This window comes from Erpetoichthys calabaricus, chromosome 9 (assembly GCF_900747795.2).
Source record: "Erpetoichthys calabaricus chromosome 9, fErpCal1.3, whole genome shotgun sequence".
In the NCBI taxonomy this organism is placed as follows: Eukaryota; Metazoa; Chordata; class Cladistia; order Polypteriformes; family Polypteridae; genus Erpetoichthys; species Erpetoichthys calabaricus.
Window position 1 is genome coordinate 178510983 of NC_041402.2, and position 20993 is coordinate 178531975.

At 45.2% G+C, this 20993-nt stretch overlaps 1 long non-coding RNA gene across 1 annotated transcript in view; it reads left to right on the plus strand.

The window, feature by feature from the left end:
* The first annotated feature begins 958 nt into the window (after window positions 1–958).
* LOC127529144 (uncharacterized) overlaps window positions 959–20993 on the plus strand; it is an 81585-nt gene continuing 61550 nt past the window's right edge. The window contains exon 1 of the long non-coding RNA XR_007935825.1: window positions 959–1248. This is a non-coding gene — a long non-coding RNA (uncharacterized LOC127529144). The remainder of the gene's footprint in view (window positions 1249–20993) is intronic.

Genomic DNA, 20993 nt, shown 5'->3' on the forward strand with positions numbered 1-20993 from the left:
CAGTTTGCAACCCCCCAGGCAGACATGCAGTCCAGTACCACCCTCCGGAAATGACCCTCTATCTGCCGCAGCGTGGTGTTACGTGGGCGACCCCTTGGTCAGGTCCAGCCACTCGGGTCCCCAACAATGAGGATCTGTGTCTGTGTGTGTGTGTCTTTAATAGGGCACTGTTGAGTTTCTGTGTGGATGCGTATATCTATGTACTTGTATGATAATCTTAAGATGCGACAGTAGACCAACCCGATGACGAACCAAAGTACACTTACCCCTAAGTAAAGGGTAAGTAGAGGGAAATACCACAATAACACAAGGTGGAAAATTCTGAAAATCATGAAACTCACCAACTCCAGAGCGCATTCACAATGAACCACCTGGGACTGTGGGAGACGCTCTGGATTTATAGGAGGAGGGCAGTTCCTGGCAGTGATTGGCAGGAGGCTCCGCCTCTTAGGGGAGAGAACCACCCATAGCATAAACTGAACATCACTAAGGCATTGAAACATAAGCAACATGAACATAACTAACATGAATCCATAAAAACAAATCAAAAATGAAGAAAGATGACATCAAACATGAATTTGAACCCTAGCTGAGGTATAACACATTACTTTCATTGGAAACCTGGGCTGGTGTTGGTTGGGAAGATTCCTCCTCCACCTTTCCTTCATATAACTTAGCTCCTAGCCTCCATGTTAAGCTAATCTTCAAGCACGTCTCCAACATCACGGCTAGCTATTTTGACTTTAGACATTAGTACATTAGAACCCTCTGGACGAGAACAGGCCATTCAGCCCAACAAAGCTCACCGGTCCTATCCACTTATTTCTTCCAAAAAAACATCAAGTCGAGTTTTGAAAGTCCCTGAAGTCTTACTGTCTACCACACTACTGAGTGTCTATCGTTCTTTGTGTTTGAAAAACTTCCTAATGTTTGTGCGAAATTAACCCTTCACAAGTTTCCAACTGTGTTCCAGTGTTCTTGATGAACTCATTTTAAAATAACAGTCTCGATCCACTGTACTAATTCCCTTCATAATTTTAAACACTTCACTCAGGTCTCCTCTTCATCTCCTTTAAAGGCTCAGCTCTTTTCATTTTTCCTCATAACTCATCCCCTGTAGCCCCTCAATCAGCCCAGTCGCTCTTCTCTGGACATTTTCTAGTGCTGTTATGTCCTTTTTGTAGCCTGGAGACCAAAACTGCCTGCAGTACTCCAGATGAGGCCTCACCAGTGTGTTATAAAGCTTCAGTATCACATCCTGTGACTTGTACTCCACACATCAAGGCGCTATATAACCTGACATTCTGTTAGCCTTCTTAATGGCTTCTGAACACTGTCGGGAAGTCGATAGTTTAGTGTCCACTACGACTCCTAAATCCCTCTCATAAGGTGGACTCTCGATTTTCCACCCGCCCATTGTGTATTCAAACCTCACATTTTTACTTCCTATGTGTAATACTTTACATTTACTGACATTAAATTTCATCTGCCACAAATCTGCCCAAGCCTGTATGCTATCCAAGTCCTTCTGTGATGATATAACGGATTCCAAATTATCTGCTAATCCACTTATCTTGGTATCATCTGCAAAATGAACCAGCTTGTTACTGATAGATAGATAGATAGATAGATAGATAGATAGATAGATAGATAGATAGATAGATAGATAGATAGATAGATAGATAGATAGATAGATAGATAGATAGATAGATAGATATTTTATTAATCCCAAGGGGAAATTCACATACTCCAGCAGCAGCATACTGATACAAAAAACAATATTAAATTAAAGATTGACAACAATGCAGGTAAAAACAGACAATAACTTTGTATAATGTTAACGTTTAAGGGTGGAATTGAAGAGTCGCATAGTGTGAGGGAGGAACGATCTCCTCAGTCTGCCAGTGGAGCAGGACGGTGACAGCAGTCTGTCGCTGAAGCTGCTCCTCTGTCTGGAGATGATCCCATTCAGTGGATGCAGTGGATTCTCCATAACTGATAGGAGCCTGCTGAGCGCCCGTTGCTCTGCCACAGATGTTAAACTGTCCAGCTCCATGCCTACAATAGAGCCTGCCTTCCTCACCAGTTTGTCCAGGCGTGAGGCGTCCTTCTTCTTAATGCTGCTTCCCCAGCACACCACCGCGTAGAAGAGGGCGCTCACCACAACCGTCTGATAGAACATCTGTAGCATCTTATTGCAGAGGTTGAAGGACGCCAGCCTTCTAAGGAAGTATAGTCGGCTCTGTCCTTTCTTACACAGAGCATCAGTATTGGCAGCCCAGTCTAATTTATCATCCAGCTGCACTCCCAGGTATTTATAGGTTTGCACCATCTGCACACAGTCACCTCTGATGATCACGGGGTCCATGAGGGGTCTGGGCCTCCTAAAATCCACCACCAGCTCCTTGGTTTTGCTGGTGTTCAGGTGTAGGTGGTTTGAGTCACATTATATTCCTGTCTAAATCATTTATTTATATTAAAAATAGCAGCGGCCCTAGCACTGCCCCCTGCTGGACACCACTCTTAATATCAGCCAATTCTGATGAGGTTCCTCACACCATCATCCTCTTCTTCCTGTTTCTTAGCCGATTCTGCACCCACCTAAAAACATCACCCTGAACTGCCACTTCTTTTAGTGTGATGCCCAACCTCTCATGTGGCACCTTATCAAATGCTTTCTGAAAGTACAGATAAATAATATCATCTGCTCCACTCTGATCGTATCCTTTTGTTGCCTCCTCATAGAATTCCAGCATGTTAGTAAAACACGACCTCCCTCTTCTGACCCCATGCTGACCGTTCCTAATATCTCCTGGCCTTGCCAGGTGTTGCTCAATCTTATCTTAATTCATAATTCGCCAGTCTCCTCACTCACTCACTCACTCACTCACTCACTCACTCACTCACTCACTCACTCACTCACTCACTCACGTCCGTCTGAAGCCAAATGCGCAGTCGCCTTCTGCACAGCTGCCCGAAAAACCTTACGAGACCAACATCGCGGCAGGCAGCGGATTTACGGCCACGAAAATTCAAAGAGAAAGGCGACTTCGACGGACATCCAACCCCAACATCGCGGGAGGCGGTGGATTTACGGCCGCAAAAATTCAAAGAGAAAGGCGACTTCGATTAAAGCTCTAGAGGCCTGAAAGACGATTTCGACTACAGCTCAAGGCCTAATTACGCATTTATTCAATACACCTATATCAGGTTTGTGGTGCTTATACTTATTATATATTATACTATTCCACTCGTGCCCATTTAATCTTACGTTGTCGAAACGGGCTCTTTGTCTAGTCCTTAATAATTCCTTCCATTAATTTTCCTGTGATGCATGTTAAGCTTACTGGCCCTTGGATCTGCCCTGTCACCCTTTTTATATAATGGGATGATATTTGCCATTTTCCAGTCCTTTGGAATCTCTCCAGTGCGCAGCAACTTCCTAAAAATAGGTGTCAAGCGTTTATATATGCACTCACTAGCCTCCTTAACAACTCGAGGGTAAATATTATTTGGTCCTGGTGATCTGTTTGATTTCAGCTTATTTAATCTTTGCAGCACTTCTCCCTCTACAATTTCCAAATCCTTCAGTACCTCCTTAGTAGTCCCGTTTACCTCTGGAAGGTTATCCACTTGCTCACTTGTGAACTACTCAGAAAAATGTAAGTTTAGGGCACTTGTACTCCCTTTGAAAGTCCCCGCTTGAATAACAAAACCACATCCGCAGCTACGGTTTATAAAGTTACAAAATATTCATTGAGAGACTCCGTGCCCTGCCTACATTCAAAGCAGATGATTAACAGCAGCCACCTTCTCTCCTTTCAGGCTGATCCACATTTGTCTTGAATTCTTCTTAAAAAAAGCTTCTAAAGGATAGCAACAGGGATGGTTTGCATCACAAAGGGGCAGAGGCCCATTCCAGAGGCTTATCGTCTAACTGAGAAATAATAAATGCGACCTTCGAGGGATCTGGAGGATAAGGCTGGGGTGGCTGGTCAAAAACCAGCCGGCATTGATTCAAAAATCCCTTGCATTTGTTCAAATCCCTAGGAAAAATGACCAGGTTGGGGAATTAACGGCTCTCTGTCCACACCACTAGCCTGAGGAGTGGGATTAGTTAATGAATCCGTCCTCGGCTGCATATTGGCAAATTCTAAAACTATATGCTGGACGATAGCCACTAAATCCCTAAATTGTTTCTGTAGGGACCTCACATGCTTTTGAACCTGTTTTAATACTGGAAAAAAAACTCACCTCATTTCAGAGCCACTCATTTCTTTTTTTTTTAAGTCCAGGAGATGAGAGGGGAAAATTTACTGTGAGACAGGAAAAGGTCTAACGCCAAGAAACCATCAATCCAACACACTAAAACAACACTCAAAGCCCTAAAATGATTTTTCAATAGCTGAATGAACCATGAAGATTTGTACAACATCCAGGAACCTGAACGCTGCCAGTTAGGGGGTCCCATCCTCATCAGCGTTGCTGGCATAATTGCATCACGCGTCACACTGTTGGGAACTTCTCGGTGGCGATCGGAGCACGGCGTCTAACTACAACCCAACTGGCGTCAGTGCAACTTAACGTAATGACAGCTGTCAGGAAATCAGAAGACAAAACTAAGATGAAGGTTTGGGGAAGCCTCCCTGTATAATGTCTGGAACGGTCGGATGAGAATTGCTTGCAAGAAAAAGGTCTTTTTGTAAAATACATTCGACAATTTGACAGATGGTTCATGCAGCATTTTATACAGCCATGGCCAAAAGGTTTGAGAATGACACAAATTTTCATTTTCACAAAGTTTGCTGCCTCAGTTTTTATGATGGAAATTTGCTATGAATGTTCTGAAGAGTGATCAGATGAATTTCAATTAAATACAAAGTCCCTCTTTGCCATGAAAATGAACTTCATCCCACATAAACCACTGCATGCCAGCCCTGCCACTAAAGGATCTGCTGACGTTACTTCGGTGATCCTCTTGTTCACACGGGTGAGAGTGTCGACGAGGACAAGGCTGGAGGTCACTCTGTCACGCTGGTCGAGTTACAACAGAGAGGTGAAGAAGACTTCAGGGCGCCCAAGAAAGTCCAGCCAGCGCCAGGAGCGTCTTCTAAAGTTGATTCAGCTTCAACTTTTGGAGGATGGCATGGTGGGTGTCAAGAAGGGCAGCAAAGAAGACAAGAAAACATCAGGGACTGATATTCTGGGATTGGACTGCTGAGGACTGCTGGGGTCAAGTCATTTTCTCTGATGAATTCCCTTTCTGATTCTTTGGGGCATCCGGAAAAAAAAAAGGTGAGCCGCGTGACCATCAGTCCTGTGTCGGGCCAACAGTAAAGCATCCTGAGACCATTCATGTCACACGAGGTTGCTTCTCAGCCAAGGCAGTGGGCTCACTCACAATTTGGCATAAGAACACAGCCCTGAATGAAGAATGGGACCAAAACATTCTCCGAGAGCAACTTCTCCCACCCATCCAAGAACAGTTTGGTGACCAACAATGAACAATCCAGCATGATGGAGCACCGGGCCATAAGGAAAAAGTGACAACTAAGTGGCTCGGGGAACAAAACATCGAAATTTGGAGTGCATGGCCAAGAAACTCCCCAGATCTTAATCCCATTGAGAACTTGTGGTCAATCCTCAAACAAAAAAGCCCACCCATTCTAACAAACTCCAAGCATTGATTATGCAAGATGGGCTGCCATCAGTCAGGATTGGGCCCAGACATTGATTGCCAGCCTGCCAGGGTGAACTGCAGAGGTCTTGAAAAAGAAAGAAGTGCCAACACTTCAAATATGGACTCTTTACATAAACGTAATGTCATTTTGAATAAAAGCCTTCGAAACTTCTGAAATGCTTGTAATTCTGCTTCAGTAAACCATATAAACAAAAAGATCTAAAAACATTGAAGCAGCAAACTTTGTGAAAACCAACACTTGTGTTATTCTCAAAACTTCTGACCATGACTGTACAGAACAAATGGCTGTTGGAGGAAGTGGAAACGATGTCACTAGGCAGAGGAAATGGAAGTGACATTATCAGGATTGAGCTGGAAAGTGGTGTCAGTCCTGATGTTTTTATTGTCTTCTTTGCTGCACTTCTTGACACCCACCAGGCCATCCTCCAAAAGTCTTCGCCTCACTCACACCTGCCTGCCTGCTGCCATTCCTGAGCACGCTCTGCCCTGGTGGTGCCCGTAGCTGAATCAACTTTAGGAGACTCTCCTGGCGCTGGCTGGACTTTCTTGGGTGCCCTGAAGCCTTCTTCACCTCTCTGTTGTAACTCGACCAGCGTCACAGAGTGATCTCCAGCCTTGTCCTCGTCGACACTCTCACCCGTGTGAACGAGAGGATCACTGAAATGACGTCAGCAGGTCCTTTGGTAGCAGGGCTGGCATGCACTGAAAATGGGTTTTTGGGGATGAAGTTCATTTTCATGGCAAAGAGGGACTTTGTAATTAATTTTAATTTATCTGATTACTCTTCATGACATTCTGGAGTCGGTGCAAATTGCCCTCATAAAAACTGAGGCAGCAAACTTTGTGAAAATTAATATTTGTGTCATTCTCAAAATGTTTGGCCACAGCCATGAATTCCAGGCACTTCTCATCACCCGCCTAATACCATCCCAACAGAGGAGCATGCTGGCTGCAACGACAAGGAGGTTGGTCAGAACTGAGGGAGAGACAAAGGTGGCCGAATACAGAGAGGTCCTTGAAGAACACCTGCTACACGGTGCAAACGACCTCAGACTGGTTAACTGGTTACAGCCATGACAACAATGCAGTAACTTTGGGACAAGTCACTGTCCTCGAGTGGCCCAGCCAAAGCAGATGGCAGTTTACCGACACTTCCTAGACAAGCTAATTAAACTTTGAGATGATCTGCTAGGATGAATGGAACAAACTGACTGGTGTGCAAAGCCTGGAGCCCCGAAAGTGACCCAGAAATATTTCTGGGGAGGTTGAATGAAACACAGGAGGTCAGTCTAGGTTATCCCATTAATGGACATCCCGTCCCCTTTGACAGGTGAGCTTGGAGTTGTTGAGGGAGGCAGCGTGATAGGTGTGTGGACAAAGAGGAAGAGGAGAAAGGTGGGCACGTGCAGAACTTTATTGTGCAGTCAGTCCCTTGAGTGGCTTATTGCTTCTTGTTTTTCTTTGTTTCCTTTTTTTGGGGTCTCTTAAGTCCTTTTACATTACAGAACATTACAGAATTTTTATTCCCCTACAACTTTAATTGGATTTTGTGCCTCGGCCTCTGTCCTGTTCTGGGTTCTGCTAGGTAGTCACTATGCCTGTAATATACGTTGACTGAAAATTCTCTGTTTTGACATTATATTTTGCTTTTATGTTAAATATCTTATTTTTTTATCATAAAGCTTATTGGGCTCATAAATAGAAGTGCACTCAATAAGCGTAACTTGAATTAAACGCAACAAGCCACTTAACCCACTAATGTTAAGTTTTAATGTTAGCTTGATTACTGCAATTACCTACTCCATCTTCCCTTTATATAACACCTTGGATTGTGAACACAGACAGACCACACGTAGAATTGTAACGTCTACGATAGAGTGGCCCTTAAAAAGAGTTCATCACACGCATAAAACACACGCGGACACAGGAAAAACATGAAAAGTCCACACAGGGAAGATGATAAGCACCGCACCTGTGTAATGCACTTTAGGGATGGTGATCACCTTAGAAAGGGGCTATAAAGTTGTCTGTGTTGGCGTATTTCCTGCCTACCCCGCCGCCAGCCCCCCAAAGAACCGCAGATTGCCCTGCTTATTTGTTTCCAAACTGATTAAATGAGAAGCACTGCAGAAATGGTGAGAAATTGTGAATTAACAAGTAAACACCTCTAATGTGCTCGGTGACTAATTCCTTTTATTTAAAAACCGTGACAATTCTGTTACTAGTTAATGTATGCATAATTATGCGTGTCAGCAAAAATGTGAATCAGAAGTAGTTTGCAGACAAACGATATAAAAACCACAATTACAGGCACACAATCTGGCAGTAAAGTATTTAATTATTACTATTTTTTTCTAATTATGCTGCTTCTCTACTGATTTATTTAATTGAGTATAATCAACAGGGGTTCATATTGCTGAGTATCAGAACAGCTTTAAGATGCAACTTTCTTATTTAATCAAGAAAGCTCAAATGAGACAAGGAGATGACGGCAAGTCTCATGAATCTCCTGGCACTTTTGTCTGAATGGCGCCGACAATTTACGACTCGGAGTTCAGCTTTGGCATCAAAGGTGGTGCACCCCTTCAAAGTGGGATCATTGGGCGAACTGGCAGCTTGTTGTAATGCCAACACCGCTATGCCATTCACCTTGGGTGAATGAGGAGCTGTTTAGCAAGACCTGTCATCTTGTAGGCTGTTAAAATTATCACAAGAGGAAAAGCCGAAGCGGAGGAATAAGCACAGCTCAAGTCATTGTGCTGAGAATAATAGGCGCTGGAGAGCGACTTCAATGGAGGGCTTCATTTAAGACCAGCTTAAACCCCAGAGTGCATTGTGACTGTTAAAGAAGGCACTAAACATAACACGGCCAGGAGCCACGATCAGAGTGCAAGGGGAAAAAAAAAAAGATACAAATCTGAGATTTAACAGGATTACCTCCCATGGGGTGAACCTGCAGGAATGTGAGGTCAGACGCCAGGAGGGTAAAATTGTCTGATACTGAGATCTGATATGATCACGATCAAAGGGGAACGAGGCGCTGACAGGACCTGACTCTAGTGAGCAAAGATGACAGAAGATGAGATGAAATAGAATCTGATTTGTGGTGTGAGGCAGCAAGCCATGAGTGCCTGACAGGATCAGACGTCAAGGGATGACGGTGCAGGCCATGAAGACCTAACAGAATCACACTTCTAGGGATATAGATAGATAGATAGATAGATAGATAGATAGATAGATAGATAGATAGATAGATAGATAGATAGATAGATAGATAGATAGATAGATAGATAGATAGATAGATAGTGTCGCAGTTGAGGTTCTGATCCACGTCTTGAACCCTCAGGTACCACTCCAAACACCAGGTAAAAGTCCAAGACTCTTTTATTTTGCAATGATCACGTGCACAAAGCACCCTCCACTCCACACTACTCATATAAATCAATTCTCCAAATACAAACACCAATCCTCCTCTCCCAGACACTTCGCCACCCTACCTCCCAGCTCAACTCAGTGTACTGGGCTTTCCCAGAGTCCTTTATACCCCCTGACCAGGAGGTGTTTCTGTTCCATTACCCACAAGTCCTTATTCCTTCCGGGTCAGGGTAAACAGTCCTTATCTTCAACCTGGAAGTACGTCATCTCTCCTGTTCACGTGACCAGGACGTACTTCCAGGTTATAGGGCACATACGAGTCCACGAGCCTCCCCACAGCAACTCCCGGTGGTCCCCAAGGTATCCAGCAGGGCTGTGCATAAAAACTACATAGTCCATGAGGCCCTGCTGGAATTCGGGGCCCGTCCATGCTGTCGGGAGAGCTCCTCCTGGCGGCCTGGGGGTGAGTTACGGAAACTCTCGCTGGCAATCCATCACAATAGATAGATAGATAGATAGATAGATAGATAGATAGATAGATAGATAGATAGATAGATAGATAGATAGATAGATAGATAGATAGATAGATAGATAGATAGATAGATAGATAGATAGATAGATGTGAAATTCACTATATAATAGATACACAGAAGGAATAGAAGATTCCTTCTCACAGTCCCTCAAATTAGTACAAGTACAGGTTTCTCTGTCTTCCCCGCAGTAATTCTTTCCTCCTTCCATCTCCTCTCACCCCCGCACTGCCCTCCTCCAGTTGAGTGTTGCCTTCCTACCTCCCAGCTCCGGGTAATGGAGTGTGGCCCCTTTTATTAAGGACCTGGGAGTACTTCTGGTGCCAGGGCCACTGCCCGATGGAAGCACTTCCGGGTCATATGAAAGTCCATCACAGCAGGGAGCCTGTCTTCCTGCAACACCCTGTTGCACCACCCAGTGAGCCCAGAAGGGCTGCTCTGCCAGAGTACATCTCCCAGCATGCCCTGCTGGCTTCCCATTGGGCACTGATATCTGGGGCTGCTGCCATCTAGAATGGTAGGGAAGTAAAAAGCCTCCAGTGACATCTTTCCTTTCTAGTGGACTGTCCATTCATCCCTTCTAGTCCTTCCCCTTTTTCTCCCCGGCCAGGATTAGGAACTTCCCGTCCTCCACTAACGACAAAGTAAGGAAGTGTTAGCACAGACAGAAGGCAGTTTTAAAATGAGGGGACATTTCTGCAGTCAGAAAAGCATACAGACCGCTTTTGCAGGCGACTATATTTCTAGAAAGGTCAAATTCTAATGGTCATTTTCTGGACTTTCCACATGCATAAAAGTGAAGCTCTCACAATTTTGGTTATCTTCAGGGAGGTACACCTCGTGGACATGTGTGACATTGATATGGTCAGTCTATTGGACAGGGGTGGTCACCTTGGCCCTGACAAGCGTTTAAAAAAGTCACCTTCAAGCAGGGAGAGATAGAGAGGAACCAGGAAGAAGGAGAAGAAGGAAGAACATAGCCATTAAGCCATTAAAGTGCCTGCGCCAGCAGGATATTTTTCAACATTTACAGAAAATGCTTAACATTAGGAAACAATTTTGTATGACAAATGAATATTTATAGCACATTTGTGAAGAAATAACTTTTACTTGAAAAATACCCAACTTATCATTTAGGGAGCCCCACCACTAGAGGTTGGCATCATAGCTCAGCTTTAATGAAGGACGGATGCTAAGAAGCTAAACCTTGTATAAGGAATGATGGCTTTCAGGAAATGTGTCAAATATTATTATTGTTCATTTTAGTAACTACCTCTCAATTAAATAGGAGTACCGTCAGTTTACCTAGGCTCTTCTGCCTGTTATACTGGGTTTGCTCATACGTGTATCTTAGAAGTTCTCACAGCCAGAGATAAATCTGATGGATGGTGAGATGTCAATCCATCCATCCCTTTCCTGAATTTGCTAATTCCATTCCCAAGTTTCAAGATGCTGAAGCCTATCCACAGTATTGGGCAGACGCCAAGAAGCAGTTCTGGATGGGGTGCCCATCCCTCCATTTTCTAAAATTGCTAATTCCATTTTCAAATTGCAAAGAGCAGGAGCCTATCCACAGTACTGAGTGTAAGCCAAGGAACAGTTCTCAATAGGGTTTCCATCCACCTTTTTTTCTGAAACTTCCAGTCCCATTCCTGAGTCAGGGGGTGCAGGAGCCTTTCCTGATGTTTTGGGTGAGCTACACATCCCTCCATTTTCTGAACTTGCTAATTCAATTCCTGAGTCATGGGGTGCTGGAGCCGATCCTGGTGTTTTGAGTGCAAGTCAAGAAACAGTTCTCAACAAGTGGGTCCAGCCACCTAAATTCTGAAATTTCCAGAACCATTCCTGAGTCATGGGGTGCGGGGATCTATCCTGATGTTTTAGGTGTGAGTCAAGTAAACAGTTCTGGATGGGATGCACTTCCCTACATTTTCTAAAATTACTGGTTCTGTTTCTGAATCATGGGGAGCTGAAGCCTATCCTGATGTTTTGGATGCAAGCCAAGAAGCAGTTCTGAATGGGGTGCCCATCTCTCCATTTTCTAATATTGCTAATTCCATTTTCAAGTTGCACAGTGCTGAAACGTATCCACAGTATTTGGTGTAGGTCAAGAAAACATTCAGGATATGGTGGCCATCAAACATTTTCTGAAATTTCCAGTCCCATTCCCGAGTCACAGAGTGCAGAAGCCTTTCCTGATGTTTTGGGTGAGGTGCACATCCCTCCATTTTCTGAATTTGCTAATTCAATTCCTGAGTCACGGGGAGCTGAAGCCGATCCTGATGTTTTGAATGCAAACAGTTCTCAACAAGTGGGTCCAGCCACCTAAATTCTGAAATTTCCAGAACTATTCCTGAGTCATGGGGTGCAGGGGTCTATCCTGATATTTTAGGTGTAAGTCAAGTAACAGTTCTGGATGGGATGGACTTCCCTCTATTTTCTGAAATTACTGGTTCTGTTTCTGAATCATGGGGAGTTGAAGCCTATCCTGATGTTTTGGATGCAAGTCAAGAAACAGTTCTGGGTGGGGTGTCCATCCACCCCATCCATTTGCTGAAATTGCATATTCTATTTGTGAATCACGTGGAGCTGAAGCCTGTCCTGATATTCTCCAAAGGTAGTCCAGCCACCGAAATTCTGAAACTTCCAGTCCCATCCCTGAGTCATGGGGTGCTGAAGCCTATTCGCAGTATTGAGCATAAGCCAAGAAACAGTTCTGAATGGGGTGCCCATCTCTCCATTTTCTAATATTGCTAATTCCATTTACAAGTTGCACAGTGCTGAAACATAGCCACAGTATTTGGTGTAGGTCAAGAAAACATTCAGGATATGGTGGCCATCAAACCATTTTCTGAAATTTCCAGTCCCATTCCCGAGTCACAGAGTGCAGGAGCCTTTCCTGATGTTTTGGGTGAGGTGCACATCCTTCCATTTTCTGAATTTGCTAATTCAATTCCTGAGTCACTGGGAGCTGAAGCCGATCCTGATGTTTTGAATGCAAATAGTTCTCAACAAGGGGGTCCAGCCACCTAAATTCTTAAATTTCCAGTCCCATTCCCAAGTTACAGAGTGCAAGAGCCTTTCCTGATGTTTTGGGTGAGGTGCACATCCCTCCATTTTCTGAATTTGCTAATTCAATTCCCAAGTCACGGGAAGCTGAAGCCGATCCTGATGTTTTGAATGCAAACAGTTCTCAACAAGGGGGTCCAGCCACCTAAATTCTTAAATTTCCAGTCCCATTTCTGAGTCATGTGGTGCTGGGGTCTATCCTGATGTTTTTGGTGTAAGTCAAGTAACAGTTCTGGATGGGATGCACTTCCCTCCATTTTCTGAACTTACTAATTCAATTTCTGAGTCATGGGGTGCTGGTGTCAATCCTGATGTCTTAGATGGAAGTCAAGAAACAGTTCTAGACGAGGTTCCTATCCATCCATCCATTATCTGAAATTGCAAATTCTGTTTGTGAATCACAGGGAGTTGAAGCCTGTCCTGATATTCTCCAAAGACCACCGAAATTCTGAAACTTCCAGTCCTATCCCTGAGTCATGGGGTGCTGGAGTCGATCCTGATGTCTTAGATGGAAGTCAAGAAAACAGTTCTAGGCGAGGTTCCTATCCATCCATCCATTTTCTGAAATTGACAGTTCCATCACAATTGGCACTCAAGGCCAATTTACAGAGCAAGATGAAAGGTATGGATTTCAAAAGAAGTCATCAAGCTGTGAAGATATGCTATGATGGGACAAAAGGGAACAAAACAGCAAGAAGGACACTTGGCTGCGTAGCATCACTTGAAACACATTGTTAGAGAAATGGCACTGATACCCCATATTGGCCCATTATGTGCCTGACGCTGTCCTGGAATAGTGGCACTATACTTTTTTTTTTTTCTTCTCCTGGCATCACATACGATTCACACTGAGATAAGTACGTAAAGCCAACCGGCCATTCAGTGGCGACGACAGCAAGATAGCCGGAAACACCACGGACAGTCATTTGCATGTGGTGCGGGAGCTGTTTGACTGTGACAAGAATAGATAATGACTGTCCCTCAGCCGACCCCTCAATGACCTCAGACCACAGACAGAGAAGAGAGAGAGAGAATTAACGAGTGATTCAGCAGCGGCTGCTTCACATTAGCGCTACATTACTCCTGAAATCAGAACATGACAGCCGGGACGAAGGATAATTACAGGCGGCCTGTCGTGCGCGGCTGCGGTCCCACAGGTGGACGTGGGGAACGGTTTGGAGCCAGCGCTGCCTGTCCAGATCAATGAACACACACACACACACGCACACCCACGACTTTGAAGGTCTTTAAAAGTGTGATGGGGAAACCACACAAACATGGGTCGAGCTTCAGCACATTTCAGATGCCACCAGGCTGGCAGACAGGAATCAGATCCACAGTTCTGAGCTGGAGTTGTGCTCGAATGACGGCGGCTGCTCCTTAAAACGGAGAAAACGTGAAGGGAATCTCGTATGACGGGACGGGTCCTTCTCAGACCAGTGAGTGGAACCTCGCAGCCAAACATCTAATTTGCTGTTCACGACATGGTGAAGAATTCAGAATTCTGTGGGCCCTCTTTAATGTCAGCAGGCACAAAACCATATATAATACAATAAAATACAATTTCTTTCTGTAAAGCCTAAAATCACACAAGAGGTGCCGCAATGGGCTTTAACAGGCCCTGCTTCTTGACAGCCCCCCAGCCTTGACTCTTTAAGAAGACAAGGAAAAAACTCCCAAAGAAAAAACCTTGTAGTGAAAAAATGGACGAAACCTCGGGAAAGGCAATTCAAAGAGAGAACCCTTTCCAGGTAGGTAGGCAGTGGGTGTCAATTGAAGGGGGTCAATACAATACAATACACAGAACAGAACAAATCCTCAACTCAGTATAAAAATAAAAATTTTAGAAGTACGGAGTAAAATTTAACAGTAGATGATATCACATAATATGATTTGGATTTGTTTAGAGTCCTGGAGACCTCATCCATCAAGCTGCCTCCCCCATTTGGCCATTCCACGGCTGAAACAGCGCTGGGCCAGCCAATCCGATGAAAGGACCCCTCTTTACCACGATTCCTGCGATCCTCCATCAGGGATGACTTTACCTTAGGCAGGCAAATCAACTTGGCAGGTGGGCAGTGGGCACCAAGTGCCACATTTGAGTATCGAGAAGAGAAACAGAATAGGTGAGGGTTAGTATCTAATTCTAACTATCATGTTACTTATGTTTTAGTGCTAATGACTAACAACAGAGATGCAGTCTATAGAGTTAATCAGCAGCTCTAGTCAGGGTGTGCTAAACTGAATTAGTGAGTCTTCAGCCTGAGAGTGAAGGGGCATCTCTTATAGTAGCAGGCAGACCATTCCACAGTTTAGGGGGTCCTGTAACTAAAAGCTCGACCTCCCATTGTTATTTAATTAATCCTTGGAATCATAAGCAGACTGGCATCTTGAGATCTTAATGTGCACTCAGGTTTGTAAGTCATGATAATTTCAGACAAGTAAGCCGGACCTTGGCCATTTAATGCTTTATATGTTAAAAGGAGGATTTTGATTATATGAAGGGCCGGGTGACAGTGGGCTATACAGATTGACAGCTGGTCCACCCATTCAGACCTGAAGGAATTTTGTGAAAGACGATGGAAAAAATAAATGCAAATAAAACATAAATCAGACACATGTGTGTGTAATTAGGAATGCTTTGACACGATTGGTTAGTCAATTCCCACAGCTATTGGTAACTGGCCTCATTAGCCTGATCAGGAGATCCACCAGCATTAGTGTTAAATCAGTCCTCTGTCTCGGGTCATTAGTCAGTTCTTATCCTTGTGAATTTCCCCTTGGGATTAATAAAGTATCTATCTATCTATCTATCTATCTATCTATCTATCTATCTATCTATCTATCTATCTATCTATCTATCTATCTATCTATCTATCTATCTATCTATCTATCTATCTATCTATCTATCTATCTATCTATTATATAGTGCCTTTTCTATCTATCTATCTATCTATCTATCTATCTATCTATCTATCTATCTATCTATCTATCTATCTATCTATCTATCTATCTATCTATCTATCTATCTATCTATCTATCTATCCCACTTCTACCACCAATATGATAACTCAGGGGTAGGAGAAATGTAGGAATTGAATTGGCCACTTTATGCCAGACTGGTGGCGAGTGGCTGTTGTGGCAGATGGCCGGGACACCCCTGTGTTGGAAGGACTGGGAAAGGGTAGTACCTCCCCCGGAAGATGAGAGAGAAAACCCCTTGGATTGCATCGGGGCCATGGGCTTGGAGCTTGGAAACTCAACCCTGCTGGGCCACTGCCAGGGGGCACCTGAACAATCCTGCGGGACTTCCGAAGTGCTGCCAGAAGAGGATCAGAGTGCTCTTGGAGCACTTCTAGGTGCACCATAAAAAAGGAGGAGCCAGAGTCAGGTGGAAGGTGGACAAAGCTTGCGGGAAAGGAGTTGAGGCTGCAGAAGAGAGGAAGAGAGAAAACAGAAGGACTGAGCTGTATCATTGTGGTGGTTTGAGCACTCTGTCCTGGGAAGGCAATAAAAAGGAATAAATAATGTGTTGTTTGCACTTGGGTGTCTCTCTGTGTCTGTCTGTGTCAAGGCTTTCACACTCTATAAAGGACTGTTGGCTTCTTCAGTGTCCGTTTCCATCATGGCGCTCAGGTGGTCTATGGCATCATGCCCACCCAGCTGCTTCGTCCCTTTGTCTGGTTAAGCACGTCGCCCAGCTCTACTTTACTTCATTCATCCAGAGTCAGAGGTTACATGAATGCTACAAATTTCCCCGTCTACATAAGGCAACCCAAGGCCAGAGTCCACATCTGAAGCTCACCGGCGACTGGTTTTGACAGCTGGGAGATGTGCACAGAGTGTCTGCATCCCACTGCCCACATACTAATCATGATGCTGCTTTGCAGCCGGCTTCTTGAGGTAGTTATGCCCCACATGGACAGTCCACACTCACTTGAGGAGCATGTCCATCTCAGGTCCTGACCTAGGGATCCAACAATAGCTTGAACTTCACCAACTTTTCAAGGCTGTTCCAGTTCATCATTAAGTACACTCCAGCTTAGGCAGAACATTAGGAGATGCAAATTTACTGACGTCTGATGAGCCGAATGATCGATCAGCTACAGCGGGCTGACAGAGAATACAAGCAGAGCTAAATGATGCTTGGGCACTTCCTTGATGTTGTAGCAGACGAGTCAAAACAGGAATTAACTGCAGTGTGTGCCAGGCATGTTTACTGGGTGCAGTAAAGGAAAAGGTCTGCGCATGTGGCACAACAAAGAAGATACTGGTAGGGTTTGAGTCATTGCATCGAGACCCTTAAGTCTGTGTGGGCCTCACTTTTACATTTATTATTCACACCGAAGTTTGAGGACGGGTCCAGAATAGCTGCCTTAATTCATACGAAATGTAATGATTTGCTTAATGAGGTAGAAGCACATAATAAACAAGAAGAATTGTGTAAAACATTTGAAATATTAAAATGTGTGCTTCAGTTTAAATGTTTAAAGGGTCAATATTCTTAACTCTAATAGAAATTTGTCAATGTTCACCCACTGATGGTGGTCCATCCAATGCTAGACACTTAATAAAGGATCAAAAATCAAAAATAACATCATTTTCATAATCGCTGACCTTGAAATAGTCTAAAACAATACCCCACATGCTTGTGTTTGAGATTTGTCAATTTTAATCTTCTGGGGGTGGGGAGGTGGGGTCTCCTACAGGTCTAGGACCACCAGTAAGGAATCAGATATAAACAAAATCGCCATATTCATGATCAGAAACCTCAAAAGAGCATAAAATGACACTCCACATCCATCCATCCATCCATTTTCCAACCTGTTGAATCCTAACTACAGGGTCATGGTTTGGGGATGGGGGGTGTCTGCTGGAGCCAATCCCAGCCAACACAGACGCAAGGCAGGAACACTCCACATACTATACCTTTTTTAACAATCGTCACTTTCTTGAAGTTTTGACTCCTCTTATCCCATTAGGGGGTGAACCCCTGGGGTTCGTGGATGCGGTCTGCAAAACTTCAGGTCCTTCTGACTATTTTTACTGGAGATACTGATTGGTTTACTCTTTGTTGTAAGGGGGTTATCTCCTGCATAAAATATGGTCCAAAACTGTCCTACAAATGAGGGGTTTTGAAAGTAAAGTCCTGATAATATGGGGAACCCCAAAAAGCTTGATGTCTTGCAAAACTAGACATCAAGACAAGTCGAGTGGTATATCATATATGGGGGGTTTCTCATACCGGTGAGACAGGAAAGGGCAGACAAAAATAAGCTGACATGACTTTAAAGTGTTCAAAAGTAATTCTCAATGAACATGAAGAAGGAAAATTGCAGATAATTTTAACAAAAGGAAAGAAGGACTCCACTGCTCAGGACTCCCTACTGTTTGGAATAGCTCCCCTACTGGCCACCTCCTAAACTGCACCCTCAATGAGTTATGAGGGTCTTCTCGATTATCGAGCCAAAACCCCCCCAAAGGGTGGTAACATTTTACAAACAAGATTGAGACCCCCCCCACAAATAGCCTCGGGCCTTGTGCCAGTATGTGGAGCTGCATCCATTAGCAATTAAGACGTCCAATCAGGATTGTCGGAGAGTAGTTACATAAGGGAGCGCAGCACTCTGTCATAAAGAAACCCACTTCCCATAAATGTCAGGGCCTTCAGCTTTTACAGATTGTCGGACGCACACGGGCTCTCTTGTTCACTCTTCACGGCCGCCACTTACCAACAGGCATTTCTCATTTAATAATTCCTTAGGGCATGAAAACAAGCCACTCGTGCCGCATCCTAATGGTAAATGGCTTTCACCTGCAAACCAATTCCTCTTAGTCAAGAAGGAAGCAGCAAAGAGAGATGCTCACCGCCAGGACATGGCTCAGGGAAGACTGCGGAATTCCTGACCGGTCAGCCGGTTCAGTTTCTGAAGAGCCCACCGCTTTTGATAAAATCTGTTAGGGAACAGGAGTTACGTGCATTCTGTTTCAGCCCTAGTCCCTCCCCTCACTGGGGTTCAAATCCTTGTTTTATGTCTTCATTGTGGATTCTTTTGTTAGTATTCATTTTATTAATGTTTATTGGCATTATTAATGTTTACTCGGGCATGGGAGGAGTTTGGGGAGGCCATGGAGAACGATTTTCGGACGGCTTCGAGGAGATTCTGGTCCACCGCCCGGCGTCTCAGGAAAGGGAAGCAGTACGGTGTCAACACTCTATATGGTGGTGATGGTGCACTGCTGACCTCAACTCGGGACGTTGTGGGTCGGTGAGGGGAGTACTTCGAAGACCTCCTCAGTCCCACTAACATGCCTTCCAATGATGAAGCAGAGCCTGGGGACTCAGAGGTGGGCTCCCCCATCTCTGGGACTGAGGTCACCGAGGTGGTCAAAAAACTCCTTGGTGGCAGGGCTCCGGGGGTGGATGAGATACGCCCAGAGTTCTTCAAGGCTCTGGATGTTGTAGAACTGTCTTGGTTGACACGCCTCTGCAACATCGCATGGACATCAGGGACAGTGCCTCTGGATTGGCAGACCGGGGTGGTGGTCCCCCTCTTTAAGAAAGGGGACCGGAGGGTGTGTTCCAACTACAGAGGGATCACACTCCTCAACCTCCCTGGAAAAGTCTATTCGGGGGTTCTGGAGAGGAGGGTCCATCGGATAGTTGAGCCTCGGATTCAGGAGGAACAGTGTGGTTTTCGTCCTGGTCGCGTAACAGTGGACCAGCTCTACACCCTTAGCAGGGTCCTGGAGGGTGCATGGGAGTTTGCCCAACCAGTCTACATGTGTTTTGTGGACTTGGAAAAGGCATTCAACCGTGTCCCTCGGGGAATCCTGTGGGGGGTACTCCGAAAGTATGGGGTACCGGACCCCCTGATAAGGGCTGTTCGGTCCCTGTACGATCGGTGTCAGAGCTTGGTCAGCATTGCCGGCAGTAAGTCGAACCCGTTTCCAGTGAGAGTTGGACTCCGCCAGAGTTGCCCTTTGTCACCGATTCTGTTCATAACTTTTATGGACAGAATTTCTAGGCACAGCCAGGGCATTGAGGGGGTCCGGTTTGGTGGACTCAGGATTGGGTCACTGCTTTTTGCAAATGATGTTGTCCTGTTTGCTTCATCAGGCCGTGATCTTCAGCTCTCTCTGGATCGTTTTGCAGCTGAGTGTGAAGCGGCTGGGATGGGAATCAGCACCTCCAAATCTGAGACCATGGTCCTCAGCCAGAAAAGGGTTGAGTGCCCTCTCAGGGTTGGTAGCGAGATCCTGCCCCACGTGGAGGAGTTCAAGTATCTCGGGATCTTGTTCACGAGTGAGGGAAGAATGGAGCGTGAGATCGACAGGCGGATCGGTGCGGCATCCGCAGTGATGCGGGCTCTGCATCGGTCTGTCGTGGTGAAAAAGGAGCTGAGCCGCAAGGCAAAGCTCTCAGTTTACCAGTCGATCTATGTTCCTACCCTCACCTATGGTCATGAGCTGTGGGTAGTGACCGAAAGAACGAGATCGCGAATACAAGCGGCTGAAATGAGTTTCCTCCGCAGGGTGTCTGGGCTCTCCCTTAAAGATAGGGTGAGAAGCTCAGTAATCCGGGAGGGGCTCAGAGTAGAGCCGCTGCTCCTCCGCATCGAGAGGAGTCAGATAAGGTGGCTCGGGCATCTGATCAGGATGCCTCCTGGATGCCTCTCTGGTGAGGTGTTCCAGGCACGTCCAACCGGGAGGAGGCCCCAGGAAAGGCCCAGGACACGCTGGAGGGACTATGTCTCTTGGCTGGCCTGGAAACGCCTTGGGATTCTCCCGGAAGAGCTAGAAGAAGTGGCCGGCGAGAGGGAAGTCTGGGCATCTCTGCTCAAGCTGCTGCCCCTGCGACCCGACCTCGGATAAGCGGAAGAGGATGGATGGATGGATGGATGCCATTTTTCTTTGTACTCGTATCAATGCACGTGTTATCTGCCCATCCCTCCCAGTTAACTGCCCTCAGTTGTATGGTGGAGAGGGTTTCTCATGGCCCCTGGTGGTTCATCTTGGATGTGCCAGGGCAGTGTTTCTCAACCTTTAAGTATTTGCGACCTGAGTTTTTATAACAGTTTTAATTGCGCCCCCCTAACGTTTTTTGAAACCCTAATGAAATGTATTCCTATATTTTTTGCTGCCGATACACTGCTACAAGTTTAAAATTTCCCTACGAACAGCAAAATTACGCCACATATGCAACATTCGCGCCCCCTTTTTTGTTACTTCCATAGGGGGGCGCACCCCACAGTTTGAGAACCGCTGTGCTAGGGAGTGATGAGTGGTGCTACTGTGATTTTTCTGGATTCGAGACC